General features: G+C 34.9%; 2 protein-coding genes across 7 annotated transcripts in view; one reads left to right on the forward strand and one right to left on the reverse strand.

Annotated features, from left to right (window-relative positions):
* The window catches only part of LOC136041519 (exosome complex component RRP46-like), a gene marked incomplete at its 5' end in the record, with an annotated part of 363,665 nt that overhangs the window by 104,170 nt on the left and 235,998 nt on the right, over window positions 1-23,497 (reverse strand). The window lies entirely within an intron of this gene.
* LOC136041468 (PAS domain-containing protein cky-1-like) overlaps window positions 8,420-23,497 on the forward strand; it is a 121,395-nt gene continuing 106,317 nt past the window's right edge. For 5 of the 6 annotated variants that reach the window (XM_065726157.1, XM_065726156.1, XM_065726160.1 and 2 more), the window contains exons 1-2: window positions 8,420-8,483; window positions 15,824-16,052. The gene's annotated coding sequence lies outside the window, so the exon portion shown is untranslated. Of the gene's footprint in view, window positions 8,488-15,823; window positions 16,053-23,497 lie in introns of all 6 variants that reach the window. The other variant, XM_065726158.1, reaches the window with a different exon arrangement.

Below are 23,497 nucleotides of genomic sequence, written 5' to 3' on the forward strand. Positions count from 1 at the left end.
AACATTTACTTAAGATATTCTAGACCACAAATTCGGCCTACATTTTGGAATATCAGTAAACAAAAAAAGATTTCTTTTCTTCATTGTTTTTATTTGTCGTACTTTCTCTGTGGTTGCAATGCGAGTAGAGTTATTTTCTACAGGAGAATTATCTGTAGGAAATTTAAATTTGACATTTAGTCATTAAATATTCTATATTTGGGATAGATCCATCATGATGTTTTTTTCTCCCTACTCTAGAGTTTCATGCTCCTATCTGCAAAAATGCGGAATTTTGCATATTCAGTAGGTATAGACCTGTCATGTATGCAAATTTCAAGGCCCTATAGAGGGAGAAGGAGCGGAGGTGGGTACTTTAAAATACTTTCCCGGGACACACTTTAGCCTGTAGACCCATCTTTGAAAGTTTCATTTTCCTAACCTAAACCCTTTCCGAGACAGCAAGAAGTCAATTAACTAGAATTTTACCGAAGAAACTTGACAAATCATCAGCTCAAAAATGCTGTTTGGGCTACGCCTCCCTCCTCCCATTAACTGAAAACACACATCTTCTCAGAAGTAGGCCTAGTTGTTTATTTGACTAACAGACACTTACAAGAACTTTTAGTAATGCAATATTCCAGACTCCGAACTGTATACAGATTATAAATTTAACTAGCTTTAAACAATATTATAAAATGTGTTGCTTCTCTGAGTTTTATTGTAGAACAAATCTCATTTCAACCTTCTTTTGTTTTCAAACTTGTTTTCATTTCTTGGGATTTCACCCCGGTGACAAGACAAATTAAAGGTTTCCTGTTTCCAACAGTTCCCCCTGGAGATTTCAAAATCTGCGATCACCCAAATAAGACATCAAAATCTTGGAACACAGCAAATCAACCACGTGGAAAATTTCCCCTCCCCAGTGACAATACGCCCCTCCCGGAATATACCCTGGGTATGTACCTCCCAGAAAAGACCTCCCCCCAGGGAAAATAAGATTTTTGAAATTTGACATTTTATTTGATTTATTCTTTTATTTTCCAAAGGGGAAGGAATTTTGGTACTTATTTCTTATATTACCACTCACTCAAGTTTACGCTGTGTAAAACTTGTAAACTTTAAAAATTGTCTCAAACTATAAAACTTTTAAATCGTAAACTTGAGTGAGTGGCGTATAAATGTGTGAAACTCAACAACAAACGGTTTCTTCGTTAGTTTTTCTTTTCGTTACTTTAGAAACACATTTGGGCTATATATTTGCACATTCGGTGGAGGGGGTAAAGTATAGCTGAGACAATTATTTTGCATATTATGAAGTAAGAGTTGTTTTCTGTCTTCGAACTGTCCAAATACTTTACCCCAACCTCCTTATTTGCAAATGTATAGCCCAAATTATATATATTTCCTATTTATTCTGTCACTTGTCTTTGTCTTGTCTCGCGCAAAGCTAAAAGAAATGAGCTAAGAAACCGGTATGTTTGCTCGATTTTTACATAGCCTAAACTTGAGTGAAAGGCCTATAATGTACGAGTACCAAAATTCCTTCCCCCTACAAAAAAAAACTCAAACAGAATTATAGAATTTGAAAATCCTTATTTTCCACTAGGGGTATTTTCTGGAGGGAGGGGTATTTACTTGGGGGGTCATGTATTTTTCGGTGGGGGTATTTTCCAAGGGGGGAGGGTTCGGGGAGTATGTTTTGAGATGGTTAATGACATGTGTGGAGCTCAAAACCTAATTTGATGTTGAGAATGGGGGAAACTGCCACTTCAGGACCCAAGCATTCCCCTCAGATCTCAGTGTACCCCTCCCCCAGCTGAGATTTAGTTTCTGCAAAAAAATCTTGTCAAAACTAAGTTGTGCCTGCATAATTAAATTATCCATAGAAATAATTCAGTTTTTATAGTAAATATTTGCCCTTATGGTGATATATACTAAAGATACTCTACACCGCAAATTCGATTTATATTTCAGAGAGAGAGAGAGAGAGATGTTTTCAGGGGGGATTTATCCGGTGGAGAGGTAGGTGGAAGGGTTTACGTGGGAGAATCTCTCCATAGAGGAATTTATCAGGGTGGAAGAGAATTTCCATGAAGGGGGGCTGTATTTTCCAAACATAATTTAAAAAGCAATGAAAATAAAAAAAAACAATTATTTTTCAACTGGAACTAAGGAGTAAAATCAAAACTTGTTACAACCGAGAATTAATACTTATATGAGGGGGTTCGTCCCCTCCTCAGTGCCTCGCTCCTTACACAAAAGTATTTTTAGTAATTTCAAAGGCTAACACTCAAAATGCCAATAACTCAAAATGCTCACGACTCTAAATGCCCACGATTGGATAAATTTTAGGTTTCAGTCCCTAATTGGGGATGAAACGAGGGGTTGCTCACTCCCCAGGCCCATGTTCACCGGTGTTGGGAGGGTGCCATTTCATCCTAGACAGGGTAAAAACTGACAAAAGTGGTAGGTGCCGGGTAGGTGACGGGAGTAACTTGTGGATTTGTAATCTCCTGGTTTTGCTTTCTCTGTTGGTACAATTTTATACGACATTGCTTCTTAACTTGAACGCAAACAATTCTAAACTGATTAAGAAACACAGACAACAATTATTTTTCAAACCTTTTCGATTAAGGGGTCATTCTCAAAGAATTGAAGCAAAATTCAAGCTTTAGTGTAAAGAGCGAGGCATTGTCGAGGGAACAAACCCCCTCATATTAAATTATGTGACCGTATATTAATAAAAATATACGATTATAGAAGTATGTTGTGTAACTAACGAATATTTATTACTAATAAAAACGTTCGTAAATAAAATTAAAAGTTCCAGTGGCCTTTTTCAGTAACCAAGAAATTGGACGTCAACTAGGCCCTCTCCCCCGTCCCTTTTTCTCAAAATCGTCCGTTCAAAACTTTGAGAAAGCCATTTAGCCAAAAAAAGCAAAAATTAAGATACGAATTTCGTTTTAATAATTCATATACGATGAGCCAAAATCGAAACCTGCATTAGTTTTTTAACTGAAAGGAAGGAGCTATATTAAAACTTAAAACGAACAGATATTATTCCGCATATGAAAGGGGCTATCCACTTCTCAACGCCCCGCTCTTAACGCTAAAGTTGGACTCTTTGTCACAGTGCTACTTTTTAAAACAATAAAAAAATTTAACGTAAAGAGCAGGGTGTTGAGGAGGGAATAGCCTCTTTCATATACGAATTAATTTCTGTTCGTTTAAGTTTTATATTGCTCCTTACTTTCAGTTAAAAAAAAACTCTTTTTCTTTTTATTTAATTGATTGCATAAGATGATCTTGAGGGTTGAATTATCACATGCTCTTTTTTCTAGCGTTCTTTAGTCATCGCACAAGTAAAGCATACCGTTGATAAGAATACCATATAGCAAAAAAAAGCAAAAAGTTTATATTCTACTGACTGTGCATATCTTAAGGAGCCTGCTATGCGGTATCTTAACCTCTGAGACTGGGAAGCTGAAGAGATTTCTTTTCAATAATTATAAATCAATTGGCTATCTAAGATCTTCAATTGTATGCGTTTTAGGTTTTTGGGGGCCAAACGTTTTATTTTCTATTAAACCATGACAAAAAAGACCCCTTTTCCATGGAAAGAACTGCTTTGCTCCTTAAAACAGCTTTCTCTAGCCTTCCCTTGATCTAAAGAGTAAGCAGCCTATGAATGGACCTGTATCTTCCGTGTTTTTAAATAAATTGTTAGGTTAACCAATATATAATTAATAACCAATAGATATTAACACAGAATCTGTCACAAACAGACGTATGAGATCAGCAGCGAGAAAAGCTAGGCTGTCATTGAAAATTTTTTTTAAATCATTTTCTTTCATTTCAATGAATTGCCTCGTTTCATCACAATTTCTTTATCAGTCCTGGTTGAACTTCGCTAAGATAAGGATGTTGGGACTGTTTTGAAAAACTGTCATTTTAGTTTTATTGATTTTATCGTCTAGTAAGTTGTTTTTTCTTATTTGTATTGCTGAGGACGGCCCTTGGACATAGGGCCAAAATATTCATTCTAATTTGTTTCCCACTGTCTTGAGATATTCCCTATTGTTCTTCTTATTTTTTGGTGTTTGTGATAGAAAGGCAGTGTGGTCTTCGTCGCTATTTAATTGTTAGGTACTAACAACAACCAAGAATACCACCTTACAATTTGGTTCACGTGGTTTTGAATGGGTTAAGACTGTGTTTTAATGGAGGAGTTTGTGCATGGAAATCTTCTATACGAGACAAACATTTACTAGAAAAAACTACAACAGGATTGTTTTGAACACAGCTTTTAACCTATTGAAAACAAAGATGAAAGCCGTCAGTTGTGAATTCTAGTCTAGGTTGAATCCAAGTTGAATCCCATTGGTTGAATCTGGTTAGTATATTGTTATGACCGCTATATCGCTATGTGTTTAGCCGCATAATTTTTGCAATTTGGGGTTGGAAAGGAAAACAGTAAGGATTGTAGACTACAGCAGTTTTGTAGGTATAATCTTGCAAAAGCAACTGCAATACTTCTTCATGGGATGCCACATAAACTAAATTAAAAAGAAAAAAACAAGTTTTTTAAATGAAAGTAAGGAGAAACATTAAAACTTAAAAAGAACAGAAATTACTCCGTATATGAAAGGGGCTTTTCCTCATCAACACCCAGCTCTTTACGCTAAAGTTTGACTCTTTCTCTTAACTTTACTTTTTAAGACAGCAAGAAACTTGAAGGCGTTGGCGTTGAAGAGGAAAAGCCCCTTTCATATACGGAGTAATTTCTGTTGGTTTGAAGCTTTAATGTTGCTCCTTACTTTCATTTAAAAAACTTGTTTTTTTTCTATTTAATTTCTGGAGGTTTCTGAATTAATGCATGTTTTGATCTTGGCTCTCCGCACATAAATAATAAAACAAAATTTGCATATTAATTAATTGTAATTATCAGAAGACTTTGAGAAAAAATGAGTGAAGGTGGAGGCCTAGTTCCCCTCCAATTTTTTGATTACTTAAAAAGACAAGTAGAACTTTTAATTTTTTACAAATGTTTTCATTGGTAAAAGTTATACGTAACTTACGAATTAACTTACGTAAAGAACTTCTCAATTCGTATGTTTTTATTGCGTATATGAGGGCGTTCAACCCTCGTCGATACCTCGCTCTTTACAATTCTTTACAATTTCCATTTCCTTAAGAATGACCTCTGAATCACAAAGGCCGTAGAATAAATAGTTGAAATTGCTAAAAATACTTTAGCGTAAAGAGTGAGGTATAACGAGGGGGTAAACCCCTCATATGCGTAATAATTTTTGTTCGTTTTAAGTTTTAATGCTGCTCCTTACCTTCAGTAGAAAAAACTTTTCATAATTGTTTTTTCATTGTTTTTCCAAATAATGCTAGAAAATCCCGCGCCCGCTTCATTGAAATTCTCCTCCCCCATGAAAAGTTCCTCCATGAAAATATCCTCCCACGTGACCCCCTCCCTCAACTCTCCCCCCTAAACCAAAAACATCCCCCTGAAAACGTCTGTACACTTCCCAGTCACCATTACGGTATGTAAACACAGGTCAAAGCTTGTAACTTGCAGCCCCTCCCACGGGGACTGCGGGAGAGTAAGTCGTCCCTAAAGATACAGTTAATAGGTTTTTCGACTATGGTGAATAAAATGGCTATCTCAGAATTTTGATCCGGTGACTTTTGGGAAAAAATGAGCGTGGGAGGGGGCCCTAGGTGCCTTCCAATTTTTTGGTCACTTAAAAAGGGCACTAGAACTTTTCATTTCTGTTAGAATGAGCTCTCTCGCGACATTCTAAGACCACTCAGTCGATACGATCACCCCTGGGAAAAAAACAAAAAGAGAAAAACAAATAAACACGCATCCGTGATCTGTCTTCTGGCAAAAAATGCGAAATTCCACATTTTTGTAGATAGGAGCTTGAAACTTCTGCAATAAAGTTCTTTGATACGCTGAATCTGATGGTGTGATTTTGAATCTGATGGTGTGATTTTGAATCTGATGGTGTGATGGTGTGATGTGCTTCAAAAGAAGATACTGTGGTGTAGTTGAATGCTGTTATTGATTTCAAAGTTAACAACTTCATCTAGAATCATTTTGATTAATTTGAAGCTTATAATAGTAGTCACCGTAGTAGTATTGATATTACTAGCAACAGTATTGAATAGCGGTAATGCTACTAGCAGCATCAGTGTTAACTTATGCCTTTTATTGTAGGAAATTCATCTCATCAAGTCCTGGAAGTTTCGACTTACAATTAGCCATTGCTAATATGCTCTTTAGATAACCTGTATGTCCATATTCTTCTAGCAGCTTTCATGTCAATGCTCTTAGTCTTAAGAGTAATTGCAATAGAAATAGCAGCAGCAGTAGTAGTAGTAAATGTAGTAGCAACAGTAGTATTAGTAGTAGTGTGCATATATTGCTTTTTGGTGAGATTATCCACCCCTTTAAGGATTCTCTAGAAGTTCCAAATTAATACCCAAATCAATTCTTGAGATATGCTATTTTGACAATATGCATGCACATAGCGTCTTTTGATTTAGTTCCAATTTTCCCTCAATACAGTAAATAGAGTAGGGTGTTATTAGTAGTAATGGTAGTTGTAGTAGTATCGGTAGCATGCAAATTTTGCATTTTTGATCATCTCTCTTACCATTTCCTTGATATTCCAAATCAATATGCTCAGTTATGCTTGCGTTACAGCCTTATGACAATCCGTATGCACATATAGTTCAATGCTCCCATAAACATTCTCTGAAAGGCTCACCTGACTGCCCTTCGTCTACTTGGAAAGGTCAGTACAAACCTTTCACAATGACATATACTATGCATAAACAATGAACGAATTACCTAGCTTGCAGCCCTTGTCCTGAGGACTGTGGGGAGGTTTACATCACTAAAGACATATTTACTAGACCTTTCAATAATGCTAAACAAAATAGCTCTCTTAAAATTTTGATTGGATGTGTTTTGTGAAATGATAAACTCAGGGGGGGGGGGGATCACCCTGCAATTACTGTTGACTCTTATAAAAGGCACTAAAACTTCGGAGTTCCAGTCAAATAAGTTCCATCCGGTCCAATGATTTACGACCACCCTTTCCATAAAAACCTTATGTGCCCCAGAGCATAACTTATAACCCTTGCCAATGGGCTTTGGGGGATTAAGTCCACCCTAAAGACATTGTTATATGATTTTTAGACTATTGGTAACAAAATGCCTATCTCACAATTTCAATTGAATGCGTTTTAGGAAAAGAGAATGTCAGGGAGGGAGGGGGTTCGTTGCTCTCCATCATGTTTGACCTGGCTTGGTCTGATTTTCAGTCCAAATTCATGTTAAGAAGACTCAGTCTTCTTAACATAAAACAAGTGGAATTGATAAGGTGACACTGGGTAACGAAAAGATCTATAAAGTGGACATCTCCGTTTACCTAGGCAGTGTTACTATTAAATACGAAAGGGCAAGTGAGGATAATAAAAGTAGAATAGCCTAGGTCCAAGGTGATTTTTCAGAACTGAAAAAAGTTTGGAAGAATAGGAATGTAACTTTGAGCGGTAAAATTAGGATATTGGAGGCTATAGTGATAACAGTTGTCAGGTATAGTTGTGAAGCGTGAGTGCTCTGAAAGATGGAAAAGGATATTATATATGTTTTCCAAAATATTGCCTACAGATTGTTTTTGGGTACAAGACTGACTTACTGTATTTCAAACAGTGGGCTGCACAAAATTATATGGCCCAAACCCTCTATTCTAGGGATATACTAAAAGAAAGGTTAAGATAGATAAGGCACCTTCTAAAGATAAAGGATTACAGATTGCCGAAAATTTTCTTTTTCAGCAAATAGTCTAGAGCTAAACATAAACAAGTCCTCTTAGTTTCAGCTAGGAGGATGTCACAGGAAAATATTCAAGGGAAACGGGAAATTCCCGCGAGGAGGGAGGCTTTGAGTGCCCTGGGATGGAGGAGGAGTGTTCGTAGCTGTGTTGGCCAGGTGACTTGGTGCTGTGATGAGGTAATAGAAATAATAGCAGTAGAACCTCAAATTAACCAAAAGAGAACAAAAAAAGAAAACATGCCCAAAAATGATTCAAACAAATCACAAAATGATTTTTCATAGTATGGTAAGGTTAAAAAAAGAGGTAACGGGAAAAGGTCTGAGTAGAAAAGGATAAGACAAATAATGTTCTGGAGCTATATTGGCCTAGTAATGTCTGAGGAGGGGTAGATTAGTAGTTTACATACATATTAAGAGCGGTTATATTGGTTTTTCTTATTAAGTTTTATTGTGATTGTGATTGCCACCCCAGCTCGATCAATCAGGTTGTTATATCTGATTAGAACCTACTGGGTGAATTTGGGCTAAAGTTTTCGGTCAATTCTATGGTTATCGGCGTTATTAGCGAAATTTTGAATGATTAACATATGGTGGCGTGAAATCCTAGATATAGGCCTAGATAGGCCTATATCATAATTGGGTTTGTAAATGCACCATTATTTGCTGCTTAAAGATAATACAACATTAACTTTTATTTCGTGCGCTTATAGCTAGTTTAAGCTGGTAATTGGGTAAACTAAATAACTGAAGTTTTTAGGAATGTAGGCCTATCTGTGGCTCAAATTAGGGTAATTTGGCTATCTTGGAAAGGGTTAGGTTAGGAAAATAGAACTCTGAGGAATGAGTCTAAAGGGTAAAGTATGTCCCAGAACAGTGTTTTGAAGTACCCACCTCCTCTCCTTCTCCCTCTAGAGGGCCCTGACCTTTAAAAATATGTGTGTTACAAAATTGAAACCTTGACAAATAGATTTTCTGATTGAAAGAAGTTCAAAAAAATTGTTTTCAGCTTCACAACTTTGGTTAATCCCAATTTATAAGCTTTTAAGGATATGCAAATAAATTGCCTAAAGTTTAAAACAAAATAATATGGCTCAGAAATCTACTCAAATAACAGGAATTGCATTTTCAGAGCAAAAGGCAGAGAAAAGGCAACTGGGAACTGAAAATCAAGGTAAAATATTGTTTTGTCAAAATTTCAATAGGTCATGTCATGTAGGCAAATTTCAGGGTCCTCTAGAGGGAGAAGGAGTGAAGGTGGGTACTTTAAAATACCTTCCCAGGACATACTTTAGCCTTTAGACTCATCCCTCAAAGTTTCATTTTCCTAATGTAACCCCTTTCCAAGATAGCCAAAAGTCAATAAACTAGAATCTTACCCAAATTAGGGTAAATATACTAACTAGGAAGAAAGTGAATACATCAAATGATGTTTTTTTATGCTCTTTTCAAATTCAGTAATTAATTCTGGAGCAAATTCTGTTTTGAGCCTTTTATGTGGTCCCAAAAGGTAACTTATTACCTTGTCTATAGTTTTTAGACTATTCTACTGTGTAAAGCTAAAAATTAGTTGAAAACTAATTAGATATTCAAATAAGCCTTTAAACAAGACCTTACAACTCTTTGTGATAGGCTATTCCAGTGCCCTGTTAGTAAAAAACAAAAAGGGGGATATATCAGTACTACTTATATTAGTAAGTGTTCTAAGTAACATATGTATTAGATTATTCAGATAGCTAAGAAAGAATCTTACCTTTCTAGGCAGAGTTACATCCTGAATCCAAATTACAAAACTCATTTGCATCAGAAATGAACTTTACCCCACCCCTACATATACCAATTTGGGGAAGCCTATATATTTGCACATTAGGGGTGGGAGTAAAGTTTACTCCTGACACAAACAAATCTCAAATTTGAATTCAGGATGCAATTCTGACTATGAAGATAAGGTTTAACTTTACCCCCACCCCCATAATGTGTAAATATATATCTTGCTCCCAGCTCCCCCTTTTAATGGTTCTGATTATATCTGAATACAAATGATGCATTTTAATCAGAGTATCTGTCCAAGTTTAGGCATTGGCCAAGCACTGGGGGTCTTACCCAAGTTATACTATTCTTTAAAACACCTCACTATTTGTCCCTCCTAATGTGCAAATATATAGCCCAATGATATGTTACCCATGGATTTTCTTGTTTTGTGATGCTTTTGATGATCTTCTTCAAATAAACTTAATTCCAAGGAAGCATCTGGGTCTGGTTGTGGACAATATTGAAATTGATATTGGTATATCATACCAGATATCAATATCAAATATAAAAACATAAATATTGAAATCAAAAATGATATTATTTTGGCTATTTTTGTATCTACCAGTTAATGTCCAGTAGAAAAGATCCAACAGAGAAAATTGTTTTTTAAATGGTTGAGAAGAAGAATAATGTATTCAATCCATTGACTCTTCTATGCTGATACAAAGCATACACAGCTGTATCCAAAAGTTGGCATAGCCTGTTTGCAAACTATGTTTAATGAGGACTCTCAAATGTTGCTGAGAATCTGTGAAAGGCTTGGCTAGATAAAATTCCCTCTAGGCTTATAGGCCTTGTTCAGAACACAATCATCACAATTTCCATGTTCAATTTTTGTTTCAAGAAATTATATAATACCCCTGATAATCTTCTCTAAGTTGAGAGTAAAATAGCAAGAGATTTGGCCTTACTGGAATCTGTATCAACAGATGCAAGGGCTATGACAGATTTTGCAATTCAGCTGGTACAGCATCAAACCAGTTTGTGGGGATTACATGACAAAGTTTCAGTAGTCAATACAAGGTAAGCTCTATCAGCAGTTGTATCTGTTGTGGATTTCCAGATTTGCAGTAGGCATATGGGTGTCAGAGATGCCTATATAAATTTGCCATAAAATTAATGTCCCTGCCCACCACCAATGCCCTTTCTAAGAGTAGATTCCAAGCCTGATCAGTTAATCATATAGTTGATGGCAACAAACTGTAAGTAGGGAGCAGCTTGGTCAAATAACAACCAAAACTATAAAGCACAGACTTTTGATAACAATAGTTAAATCAGGTGAATTGACTTTTATGCTGACTCCAGATATATAATATTCATGAAGTCTCATGTACCCATCACAAGTCATGGAAGTCCGAAAGCATTTGTGTAACTTTTGAGAAAGGGCAAAAATGCCCCTAAAAAGTCAAAGAATCTTAGTAAAATCACACCATCAGATTTGGTATATCAGAGAACCTTACTGCAAGGGTTTCTAGCTTCTATCTAAAAAAATGTGGAATTTTGTAATTTTTGCCAGAAGAAAGATCATGTATGCATTTTTTTTTGCTGGGTAATTGCATCCAACCAATGGTCATATAAGATCAGGAGAGGACTTGCTCAAACAGAAATCACAGTTCTAGTTCCCCACTTTGTGACCTAAACAATTGGAGGGCAGCTGGATCTTGCATGCCCATTTTTTCCCAAGTTCATCTGATCAAAATTTTGAGACATTCATATTGATCAGCACCATTGAAAAGTCAAGTAATTATGCCTTTGGGGATTATACAGCCCTGCAAGTCCTAGGGGAAAAGGTTGTAAGTTATAAAATATGTCTAGTGTTAACATTTAGTATTTGTTTTTGGGAAGTAAACAGAATGTTTTTAGGGAATTTTCTGTGGGGAGAATGTTCTGCTGTGGGGATTGACCAAGAAGATATTTTTCCATAGGGAGAGAAGTTTCTAGGATGAACTTCAAAAGGGAAACCATACGCAGGGAGAATTTACCAAAATTCTTATGTTAAATTCTTTTTATTTGACTTACTTTCTCTTTGCCAATTTAATTTTACATGTGAAGACATACTAGAAAAATTGCCCAAAGAAAATTTTCAAAGAAGTTGAAATTGTCTGGGAGAATTTTCACTAGGGGGTAATTTTTTTAAAGGAGGGATTCCTGTAAAAATGACAGGGATCCCCCACAGGGGATCCCCAACTCTGTTTATGGAATTATTCTTGAATAATTTTTTTTTAAATTTCCATTGTTTCCCGGAAAATTTGCTTTAAACCTTGGTCCCTAGAAATCAAAGAAACATTTTCAAACAAAGTAAAATTATTTGGAAAATTAAAGATATATTCTGAGAGGGCCAACGTGAAATCTTCAGGTTTGGTATTTTGCTTTAAAGATGATGAAATAGAATTATGATGTCGTAGCAATCTCATTTTTAAATTCTGATTAGTATGTCCCACATAAGAGCTTCCACAAGTACATGGGATTTTATAAACCCCACTTTGTTGCTCTACGGAAGTCTGATCCTTTCCAGAATTTAAAAAAACTAGCCAAAGTATTACTACCTCTTAAAGCTACCTTTAAGCCGTTATTTTGTAAAATTCTTTTAAGTTTTTCACTCAAACCCGGAACATATGGTAGAGAACAAAAAATATCTTTCTTTTCTGTTGTTTCCAGAATATTGTCAGAAAATTCTAGAAATTTTTTCCTTCTTTTCGAAAAAGTCTGGTCAATTAACCAACCCGGATAATAGTTACTTATTAAAATCTCTTTCAATAAAGTTGGTAGAAGTTATCTACCAACTTTTATTTATTTTATATTTAGCTAGCAACCTATTTCGGTATGTATTGTGACCTGCACAACTCAGATTCTCACAAGACGTTATTATGCCACTCACTCTTTTTATTTAACTCTCGAATTAAATAATTAAACTCTCGAAGAGACTAATCTGCGCGAGCCCAGCATTAAAATATCCCTTAGAGTTGTTTTTTTTGAGTTATTAGAAGACCAGAAAAAAACCTTTTAGTTTTGCCTGATTCTCACAAGATGTAATTATGGCACTCGCTGTTTTTATTTCTCATTGCGTTTTCGTTGAAATAGAAGCCTTACTAGGGGATATAGTAATGAAAAGATTCCGAAAATACTTGTTTCGGAAATACTTAAATTCTCGAAGACTATTTTGTGCTCTACATGAGGCAAGAATTAAATCATTCCTTAGCAGTGCGCTTTTGAAGTTAGGACATTTTTCATCTAGTTACTGTTTTATACTAATTAATAGACGAGAAAAAATCGCTTAATTTTTGCCTGGAAAATCCCTCGGTATTTCAATTTCACGATCTCCAGATCTGGAGGAAATTTCTACTCATGATGTGATGCAAATTCTAAGAAAGCAGCAAGGCTGCCCAAGAGTACATTAATAAGAAAATCTGGCAAAATGGAGACGGAGCTCCCTCTCCCTCCTTAAGAAAAAGGAGATATTGACCTTACTCATGAGATACCAACTATTTATTTTAGCTAGCCTAATATTACAGATCAAAACAACAACCACAACAGCCATGGGTGCACCCATAATTTCCCTAACAAACGTTCAACAACCACAAAGTTATAGTAACTTTTCTTTTCTTCAAAAAGGTGTATTACTTGTAACGTTCATGCAACTCGGAACAACAATTGCTGCATATTTGCATCGTGAAAGTTTGTGACGGCACGCACGCTGGCATTTTTTTGTGGTTGCGGGCAACAATAAAAATTATATATATATTTGATACTTCAAATCAGAAATGCCTAAAATTTGGGAGAAGGTTCGAATTCTAGGGGGAGGAGTTGCTCATTCGATAGTCCCTAATTTATTATTCATAAAGGACAAGAAAAGAATAAAAAAAAACATTTCTAGTGGCGCTTCCAGAACCAAGTGACTTAAATAGGACCATCTCCCCTCCTCTTCTCCGTTTTGCCCCGAGCACTATAACAAATATAATAAAGATATCCCCCAGAAAATTTTTTTAGAAATAGCAACAGTTTACATTTTCCATAAGTTGCACTTATCTTTGGGGTTTTAAAAGATTATATTTCAAATTGTTGAAGGCTACTGACTCGTGCACCGCATCTCTGTTTCTCTGCAGAAACACCATGTTTCTCTGAATTTTAAGGAAATTCTCAATGAAACATTTGAAATTTCCTATGGGAATAATGTATTTATGCTTTCAACGATCCCTTCTAGATTCTAAAGTATTTTGTTACTGTTAATAGTAGAGTGGTTTGGTTAAGTTAACATATTTGTTAACTGTTAAATTGACGTCAAAAAATGAAACAACGAATAGTCATTGCTTACTTTGAGTCACCATCTATTTTTTCCGTGTTTTCTTTCCTTTATTAATTATCGGGATGAAAATAAAAACTCACATTTCTTCTTTTCTTTTTTTTTAGCCTTTTATCTGTGTTAAGAGAATGTGCCTCAATATATTTAGGTATGGATTTAGTTAGGCTGCATCCGTAAAATGTTATGATCAAAATTTTCTTCTATCCTTTAAGTCGTATTATTGGTGGAATCTGATAAGGAAATAAAAAGTAGAGAGCAAAGGCAATGGGAAGCAAAAATTCAAGTTTATAGTTAAGAAAAAAATGTAGCCAATGCCTTCTATTGCTACCCTGCAAAATAAAAAGGGCTATTGAATAAAAAGTATTATGGGGTTGGATGAGGAGCGTGCGTAGCTGTGTTGGCCTCAGGTGGCTAATAAAAAGAAGGCACATTTTCTCAGGCTCGTTACTTTTGATGGGTAAGACTAAACTTAATGAAACTTATATATTTAAAATCAGCATTAAAATGCGAGTCTTTTGATGTAGCTATTGTTATCAAAATTCAACTTTTTAGAATTTTGGTTACTATTGAGCCGGGTCGCTCCTTACTACAGTTCGTTACCACGAACGGTTTGATATCAAGTTTATGTTATGTTAATATCAATCTTTATCAAATATCAAAATTTTATGTTAGTATCAATCATATTTGGTATCAATACTGAAAAACTTTGCTATTTAGCCCTGTTTATATTTTTATAAATAATTCAGATTTAGGCCACGATTCAGCGAAAAATCTAAAGGATGTCTAAGTTTCAAACCTGTACCAGAACCTCATACAATATAAATTTAGTCGTAAATTTTTGCAAGTAGCCTATTGGTTGCATTCCAAGATCTGGCAAGTTTCCAATGGATGAAGAGCGAGATTTCGAATTATTGGTAGTATTAAGGCCATTCGATCCTTGAAAGATCATTTTGCGAGCCTCAGCGTTTGCTTACCGTTTCAAGGACAAAAGGGTCATTAGTGAATTTTGCCAATGCCATAAGTAACTCCTGAAACTGCCAATTAGTCAAATGATATTTTCTTTAAATTTAGGTAAAAATTGATAGGAGTCTTAAATGTGTCAACAATTCGAGAAGCCAGTTTAAAATATAGAAAAATATAATCTTTTACTAATTGTTAAACAAAGAGCTGTCTAATCAGTGTACCTACAACATGAATAATCCGTCCTTTGTTCATTGTTGATAAGGTTTTCAGTCAAAGAGGATAGCACCATAACGAACTTTCAAAGCTGTCAAATTGCTCAACTAATATTAATTTTGAGCTGATTGTTAACCTTTTCGTATCAGGTAAGGTAGAACATTTTCAGGGACTGCCCTTCCCTAAATTAAAAAAAGACTCCGTTTAACGAAAAAACAAAATTCACACTTTCTAATACTGTAAGCTTCAATAAATATGAACATATTTATCTCCGACACAAACCGGGAGAAATTAAATTACTTTTCCAAGAGTTCCGGGAAAGTAGGTTTCGGCTTTAGTTTCCTGTCGTTTATTCGGATCGCTTATCCAAGCTCTACAATCAAGTGCAATACCGCCAATTCTGGATAGTTTGGCTAATCAAACTGAAAAGTTTACAATGGACGGGATTGGGAGAATCTTAAAAGTACCATATCTTCTTAACTAAATTGTACGCAAATAATCATTAAGATTTAATAAGTATAATAATGATAATGATATTTAATTGACATAACAATGATTGAATAATTATTAAGGTTTAACAATAATAATTCGATTTAATCATCATAACAATAATCAATGATTATAATAATTTGTGTCTCCTTTCAAAATTCTTTTGATTTACCCTATAGAATGCTATCTAATTTTATTTGATCTAGTTCCCATGATGATGATCGACGATTAAGGGGGAGAATCGTTTCGTTACTTGTATCACTTGATCCTGGCTGTGAAGAGGATACAGAAATTGCCAAACTAGTGGCAAAGGAACTTCTAGCTGTTGATAGACAAGAACTTGAGGGACAAACTTGATACTATAGCCATTCTTTAACACATAGAATCAGGAATCGTGTTTGGCAGGCTCTGTTGCTCCTTATTAAGCTGTGTGAGGTATTTATTTTACTTTTAGCTCAAATTCATTTTGGCTTTTCTTGTTTTTACTTTAATCTTTCAGTATCATTTTCATCACGTTCTCTATTTATCCGTCTAAAACTCTTGCATCTTGGAACCCAAGGACTGTCATGAAGATTGTATTGTTTTCAGGGTTGCCACAACGGTTAGTTTTTAAAGTATTACAATTGCCCAAATGTCCGTGCTACACAGCAGTTTTTGGTGCTAAAGTTCTTCTTTGAAAAAAGTTCTATGTGTTAAATTCTTTAACGTATAGAATCAGGAATCACGTTTGGCAAGCTCTGTTGCTCATTATTAAGCTGTGTGAGGTTTTTATTCTACCTTTAGCTCAAATTTATTTGGGCTTTTCTTGTTTTTATTTTAATCTTTCAGTATCATTTTCATCACGTTCTCTTTTTATCCGTCTAAAACTCTTGCACCTTGGAACCCAAGGACTGTCATGAAGATTGTATTGTTTTCAGGGTTGCCACCACGGTTGGTTTTTAAAGTATTACAATTGCCCAAATTTATGTGCTACACAGCGATTTTCACTGCTAAAGTTCTTCTTTAAAAAAAATTCTTTGTGTTAAATTCTTTGACACATAAAATCAGGAATCGTGTTTGTCTGGCTCTGTTGCTCCTTATTAAACTGTGTGAGGTATTTATATTACTTTTAGCTCAATTTTTGTTTTTGCTTTTCTTGTTTTTATTTTAATCTTTCAATATCATTTTCATCACGTTCTCTTTTTATCTGTATAAAACTCTTGTACCTTCGAACCCAAGGACTGTCATGAAGATTGTATTGTTTTCAGGGTTGCCATAACAATTGCCCAAATTTGTGCGCTACCCAGCTATTTTCGGTGCTAAAATCAAAAATTCACTGTAATAATGGTAAAATAGTGCTAGAATAGCATTTTTGTGCTACAGTGCGGCATATAGCGGAAAAGTGCTAAAATAGCTAAACGCCCTGCTTTTTATTTCGCTCTAGATGGAGGGCCAAAAAGGGCTATATTTGGAAATCTGTTATTCCTCATCTACAAGACGAGTCCGAGCCACCTTTACCTTTCTCTGATTATAGCTTTAGAAAGTGGATAGAATCATTTTTTTTTTCGTACAGTATACTATGCGAAATATGGTCAGTCATACGACTTCTCAAAATAATATGTAGATAATTCCTCTGGAAAATATCTAATATCCTCCACCGTCTTCCGCAAAAAAAACATTAAACTTAGATTTAGAAAATTAAATTATATCTAAATTTTTCCTTGAACGTATAAGAAGCCCTAGGGACCCTAGGAATGCCTCAGGAATCCCAGAATTGCTTTCCCCGGGATAATTAGAAATCCTAGTCATTTGCAAATTGAAAAGAGCTCGTCCATATTTTTAAAAGTCAAATTCTAACTAACGGATGTGTAAAATTTCATATCTCTTTGACTTTACTTAATGAGAAACACTAAAAGAAAAGCTACTGAAAAAGTTGGGAAGATTTGGAGGTTAATGGACTTTGTATATATCAATTAATACTCTGTATCTCGACAAATCACATATATCAACAAATATGTGCATTTTACAGCTTAAGATGGTTTTTGTCTCGATTGTTGACGAATAAATTAAACTTAGGTGCAAGGCCGTACCAAAGGGAGGGGGGGGGGTTTAGAAGTTTTGACCCTCCCTCCCCCACCGAAATGTTTGTATGACTCGTAAAAGCGTAACAAAAATGGATATAAACAAATTTTTAATGCGTTTTTGAGGATTTTTTGTGTAACCCTGAACAGTAGTATCTGAATAGTATGTCAAAAGTTTGCCGCAATAATAACACATGCTATAATTATAAATTATCAACTCCACAAGTTATTATAAATATAATGGCAGCCGTATGACTGACATATTTCGCACAGTATACTGTACAAAAAAAATTATTCTACCCGCTTTCTAAGGCTTTATTATAAATTATAAACTGCACAAGACAATTATAAATTATAAAATGCACAATTATAAACCTCGTAAGTTAGTAAACTGCACTATAATTATCTTATATTATAATTATAAACTGCACTAGTTTTCCGACCAAAATTGTTCCGTTAAAGAATAATTTTAAGCATCTGAATAGTAGGTTACAAGTTTGTCGTAATAAGAAGACAATTTTCTATAAACTAAAACTTGTAACAGAATCTGAGTCAAAAAAGAGCAACTAAAACAAAAATATCCTTGAAAAGTTGATTGGACATTTCTAAATGTACCGCATTTTGCTAGGCCCTCTAATTATACAAAAAAGGGCTGCTGCCCTTAACAATTTTTTTTTAATACTACTTATGGGAAATGCATATTGGAGGAAATATTACCGCTCAAAATACTATGTATAATAAATAATTATGTTGAATGTTAATGCAATAATGAATTAAAAATAATAGTGAAGTTATCATGATAATTAATTTAAAATAATAATAAAGTTCATTTAAAATTATAAAATTGTTCGGTTATAATTAGAATTCTTGTATGTCTATTCTTCTAGATTTAAGTATGTAAAGCTTTTTTTATTATTTTCCAAAGTCGTAGAAAAACTCGTACTGTAGTAACGCAAAGTAATTTTAATATACTTATTATGTGTCAAGTTTCTTTTAATAAGCCGTTTATTCGTCTTAATAGGAGGAAGGTCAATTCAATTAACCTTTGTAAAGAGTTTACCACCAAGAATAATCCTGGGGAGGGAGGGCGAAACTGACGAGTTTCTCATTCTTAAATTATTGTGTAACTATAGTTGTTCTTACTGTAACTGTAGTCTAACTGTAATTTTTTTCTCTCCGTAAATGTAGAAAATTAATCGAGCAGCTTGGGATAAAGACTGTCGAATAAAAATTATATATATCTCTAATAGTAGTAGTAGTAGAGTAATTTTGTTAAAAATAATCATTTTTTATATAATAGCACAACAAAAACGGAGCTTGTGAGGATGTGCTAAAATAAAAAAAGAAAATGAATATGGAGCATGAGATCGTTTACCCAAAACAACATGAAAAATAAATAACGAAATACTACATTATAAAGCCCTATTACAACACGTAAAAAAATACAAAAGAATAACCCACTGAAAATATAGTTAATCAGTTTCGAAAGAATACCTACGGAGCAACTCCACACGTACATCAGATTTAAACTGGTTGAAATTACCATTATCCTTAATATCTTTACTAAGTTTGCCCCAAAGCTTGGAAGCTCTATAAACAAGAGAAAAAGAAGACCTACTAGAAGCAAGTCGAGGAATCTCAATGTTTCCTCGCATCCGAGTAAAGTGCTGGTGAACATCAGACCTCTCACAAAATATACCTGCAAAACAATCTGGAAGGCACTCATTATGATACTTATATATAAAAATCGAAGTCTAAAAATCACGCAATCCGGCTGCAGGCATTATATTTATTTCACTATAGACCGACCTCATGGACTCCTGGCTCCCCACAGCACAAAAATACTTGGATAGCGTTATTCTGGATCACACTGATTGGACGGAGTAACGAGAGGAAAGTACCAAGCCATATCGATGAGCAATATAAAATGTAAGGGTGAATAAGGGAAAATATAACAACCGATAAATATTTAGGGGGAAAATATGTTTTAATTTACGCATCATATCTAGGTTACGCTACAGTGTTTTAGAAATCGACTTCACATGGTCCTTAAATGATTAAATAAAAAAAAAAACAATTTTTCTTAAATAAAAGTAAGGAGCAATATTAAAACTTAAAACGAACAGAAATTACTCCGTATATGAAAGGGGCTTTTCCTCCTCAATGCCCCGCTCTTTACGCTAAAGTTTGACTCTTTCTCTTAACTCTACTTTTTAAAACAGTAAGAAACTTTAGCGTAAAGAACGGGGCATTGAGGAGGAAAAGCCCCTTTCATATACGAAGTAATTTCTGTTCGTTTTAAGTTTTAATATTGCTCCTTACTTTCATTTAAAAAACTTGTTTTTTTATTTAATTTTTGGACGTTTTTGAATTAATGCATGTTTTGATCTTGGCTCTCCGCATATAAATAATCAAAACGAAATTTCCATATTAATTAATTGCAATTAATCGGAAGATTTTGAGAAAAAAGGAGTAAAGGAGGAGGCATATTGTCCTCCAATTTTTGATTACTTAAAAAGACAACTAGAACTTTTAATTTCTTACGAACCTTTTCATTGGTAGAAAATATACGTAATATACGAATTAAGTTACGTAACGAACTTCTATATTCGTATGTTTTTACTGCGTATATGAGTGGTTCGCCCCTAGTCGATACCTCGCTCTTTACACTAAAGCTTAAATTTTGTCCCAATTCCTTAAGAATGACCTCTGAATCACAAAGGCGGTAGAATAAATAGTTGAAATCACTAAAAATACTTTAGCGTAAAGAGTGAGGTATTAGGAGGAGGTAAACCCTCATATGCGTAATAATTTTTGTCCGTTATAAGTTTTAATGCTGCTCCTCACTTTCAGTAGGAAAAACTTTTCATATTTTTTTTTTTTATTATTTTATCAAATAATGCTAGAAAATCCTGCGCCCCCTTCATTGAAATTCTCTTCCCCCATGAGAAATTCCTCCGTGGAATTATCCTCCCACGTAACCCCCCCCCACTCAACTCTTCCCCCTAAACCAAAAACATCCCCCTGAAAACGTCTGTACACTTCCCAGTAACCATTACCATATGTAAACACAGGTCAAAGTTTGTAACTTGCAGCCCCTCCCACGGGGACTGCGAGGGAGTAAGTCGTCCCCAAAAGACATAGTTATTAGGTTTTTCGACTATGGGGAATAAAATTGCTATCTCAGAATTTTGGTCCGGTGACTTTTGGGAAAAATGAGCGTGGGAGGAGGTCTGGGTGCCCTCCAATTTTTTGGTCACTTAAAAAGGGCATTATAACTTTTAGTTTCCGTTAAACTGAGCCCTCTCGCGACATTCTAGGACCAATCAGTTTATGCGATCACCCCTGGGAAAAAAAAAATAACAAACAAAAAAGCAAATAAACACGCATCCGTGATCTGTCTTCTGGCAAAAAATGCGAAACTCCATATATTTATAGATAGGAGCTTCTACAACAAGGTTCTCTGATACGCTGAATCTGATGATGTTATTTTTGCTAAGGTTGTATGACTTTTAGGGGGTGTTTCCCCCTATTTTCTAAAATGAGGCAAATTTTCTCAGGCTCGTAACTTTTGATGGATAAGACTAATTTTGATGAAACTTATATATTTAAAATCAGCATTAAACTGCAATTCTTTTGATGTAACTATTGGTATCAAAATTCCATTTTTTAGAGTTTTGGCTACTATTGAGTCGGGTCGCTCCTTACTACAGTTCGTTACCACGAACTATTTGATAGGGTTTCATCAAAATAAAGAATTAGACATATTTCTAGGATTTACCAGTGATGGCATTGACAATATGTGATCGAAATATCTAGTCCCTGTTTTCACTATCTAATTAAATGGACTTGTCTCCGTTTGGACGTTTATTTGTTCGTCGAAAATATTTCCACTTAATAAATGTAATTAATTAATCACATGAATTAATTCATTTAGTTGTATTATAATTAGTCGCAACTAAAATTAGTTATAACTAAAATTAAGGTTGCGGTTCTAGTGTTCCATAAAGTTCAAGTGTAGTTATATTATTTCAGCTTCTTTCATGATTCAACAATAGGGGAAAAAAGAGACTGATGTTTCAAGTGACGGTAACACTAGATGGCTGATAAAAGTTCCTTTTTGCCGTTATTACTACTTTCTACGGGAGTTTCGAATAGGCCTATGTAATTTATATTTTTTTTTTTAACGCTTAGAGTCAGTGATTTACCGTATGGATTTTAGTTAGTAAATCTTTAAAATTGTTTGCAAAATAGTGTTTTTGGACATTGAAAATTAAGTTGGAATTACTTAGTAGGTCTTCTTACTGTAGTTTTGTAAGCTGGATTCAAAACTAGATCTATGTTGCATGGGCAACGTGAGGTGTTGCGGCAACCTTTGTTCGGCTTCGCCAATTAAAGTGTTGCGAGAGCAAATCTTTGGGTTTGGTTCCTCGCTTCGATTAAACGCTGAAGTTGTTAATCTGTAAGGATCTTAAGACAAATACAAGGTACGCCAACTCGCAAGAGTTGCAAACCCTTCGTCGCTGAAGATGATTGTAGCCTAACAGCCGATTATTACTTACAAGCCCCCTACATGTCTTACCACTGGAACCAAATTCATCTTACCATCAAATATACCGGAAACAAATAATAGGTACACCAACTAGCAAAAGTTGCGAGCCCCTCATTGCCGAAGGTGATTATGATGTAACAGCCGACTGTTGCTCAGAACTCCCCTATATGTCTCACAATTGGTATCGGCCTATTTTTGGTTTCAGTGTTTACATTACTACTGAAGTTGTCAACCCCTTTAATCTTTCGAACTGATATATCTCACGGAGGAATTTTCTACCGAAAAATAAATGACATATACTTTGATCAGGTCATCAAGAGCTATCGACTGCCGTCGAAAAAAAAAATCTCTCTGTCTTAGTTCAAAAGTTGACTTTTTTGCCGTAGGCCAAGTTTCTAACGTCATTACTTGAAAAGGATCAAAGAATAAACTCTAATTTCTTTAGCAATGAGAGAACTTTTAAAGTTTAAGAGGCACATCTGATACCATTTCTCTACCGCAATCCCAAGTGTAAAAAAAAAAGAATAATGAACTCAGCTGAAATCACGAACATAAATGGGCAGAAACAATAGATTTTTGGCCCCCGGCAAGAGTTCTACGAAGCTTTCCAAAATGTAAAGTCATATTCATCAATTCGGCCTAAGGTCCATACTTTCCGTAAAAACTGCAGAGGTTAGACCATTACCACTTTCTTGGAATAAGCTAAAATCGGGGTGCTAGAAAAAAAAAAAAAAAAACAAGTATTGCTCTCGCAAGAAAATTAAACATTTTTGTAAGACTCGTAGTTTATGTACCCTCGTTTTCACAACTTTTTTGGTTGAATTTTCGGTTTTTGGACAACATGATCAGTCATTCAGAACGACTAACAATTATTTGAATTATCCTATCAAATAATAAAACTATATACGTTAGACAGATTAAAGAAGCATTTGGTTAACGGTTCTTGACCATGAAAAATCGATTCGTTATATAAGAACTTCTTTTTTTTGTACATTTTGGCCATGTTTTGGGCAAAGTTGGATGTTTGTAACCCAGAATGGCTGAAACCAACACTTTGTTGTGGCCCGATCCCTTTTGCTACTTAGAAAGGGCACTAGATACTTTTATTTTCTTTCTGCTATTCCAAGCACACTGATTTGATGGTCATAGTAGGTTCCACGAAACTGGGCTGCCCAAAAGCCACCTTAATTCTGCTAATTTTAGCAATCATTTTTTAGACCATCGCTTGCATACAAGGAAGCCCTGGATCTATCCAAAGAATATCATCG

The sequence above is a fragment of the Artemia franciscana genome, unplaced genomic scaffold, assembly GCF_032884065.1.
Source record: "Artemia franciscana unplaced genomic scaffold, ASM3288406v1 PGA_scaffold_23, whole genome shotgun sequence".
In the NCBI taxonomy this organism is placed as follows: Eukaryota; Metazoa; Arthropoda; class Branchiopoda; order Anostraca; family Artemiidae; genus Artemia; species Artemia franciscana.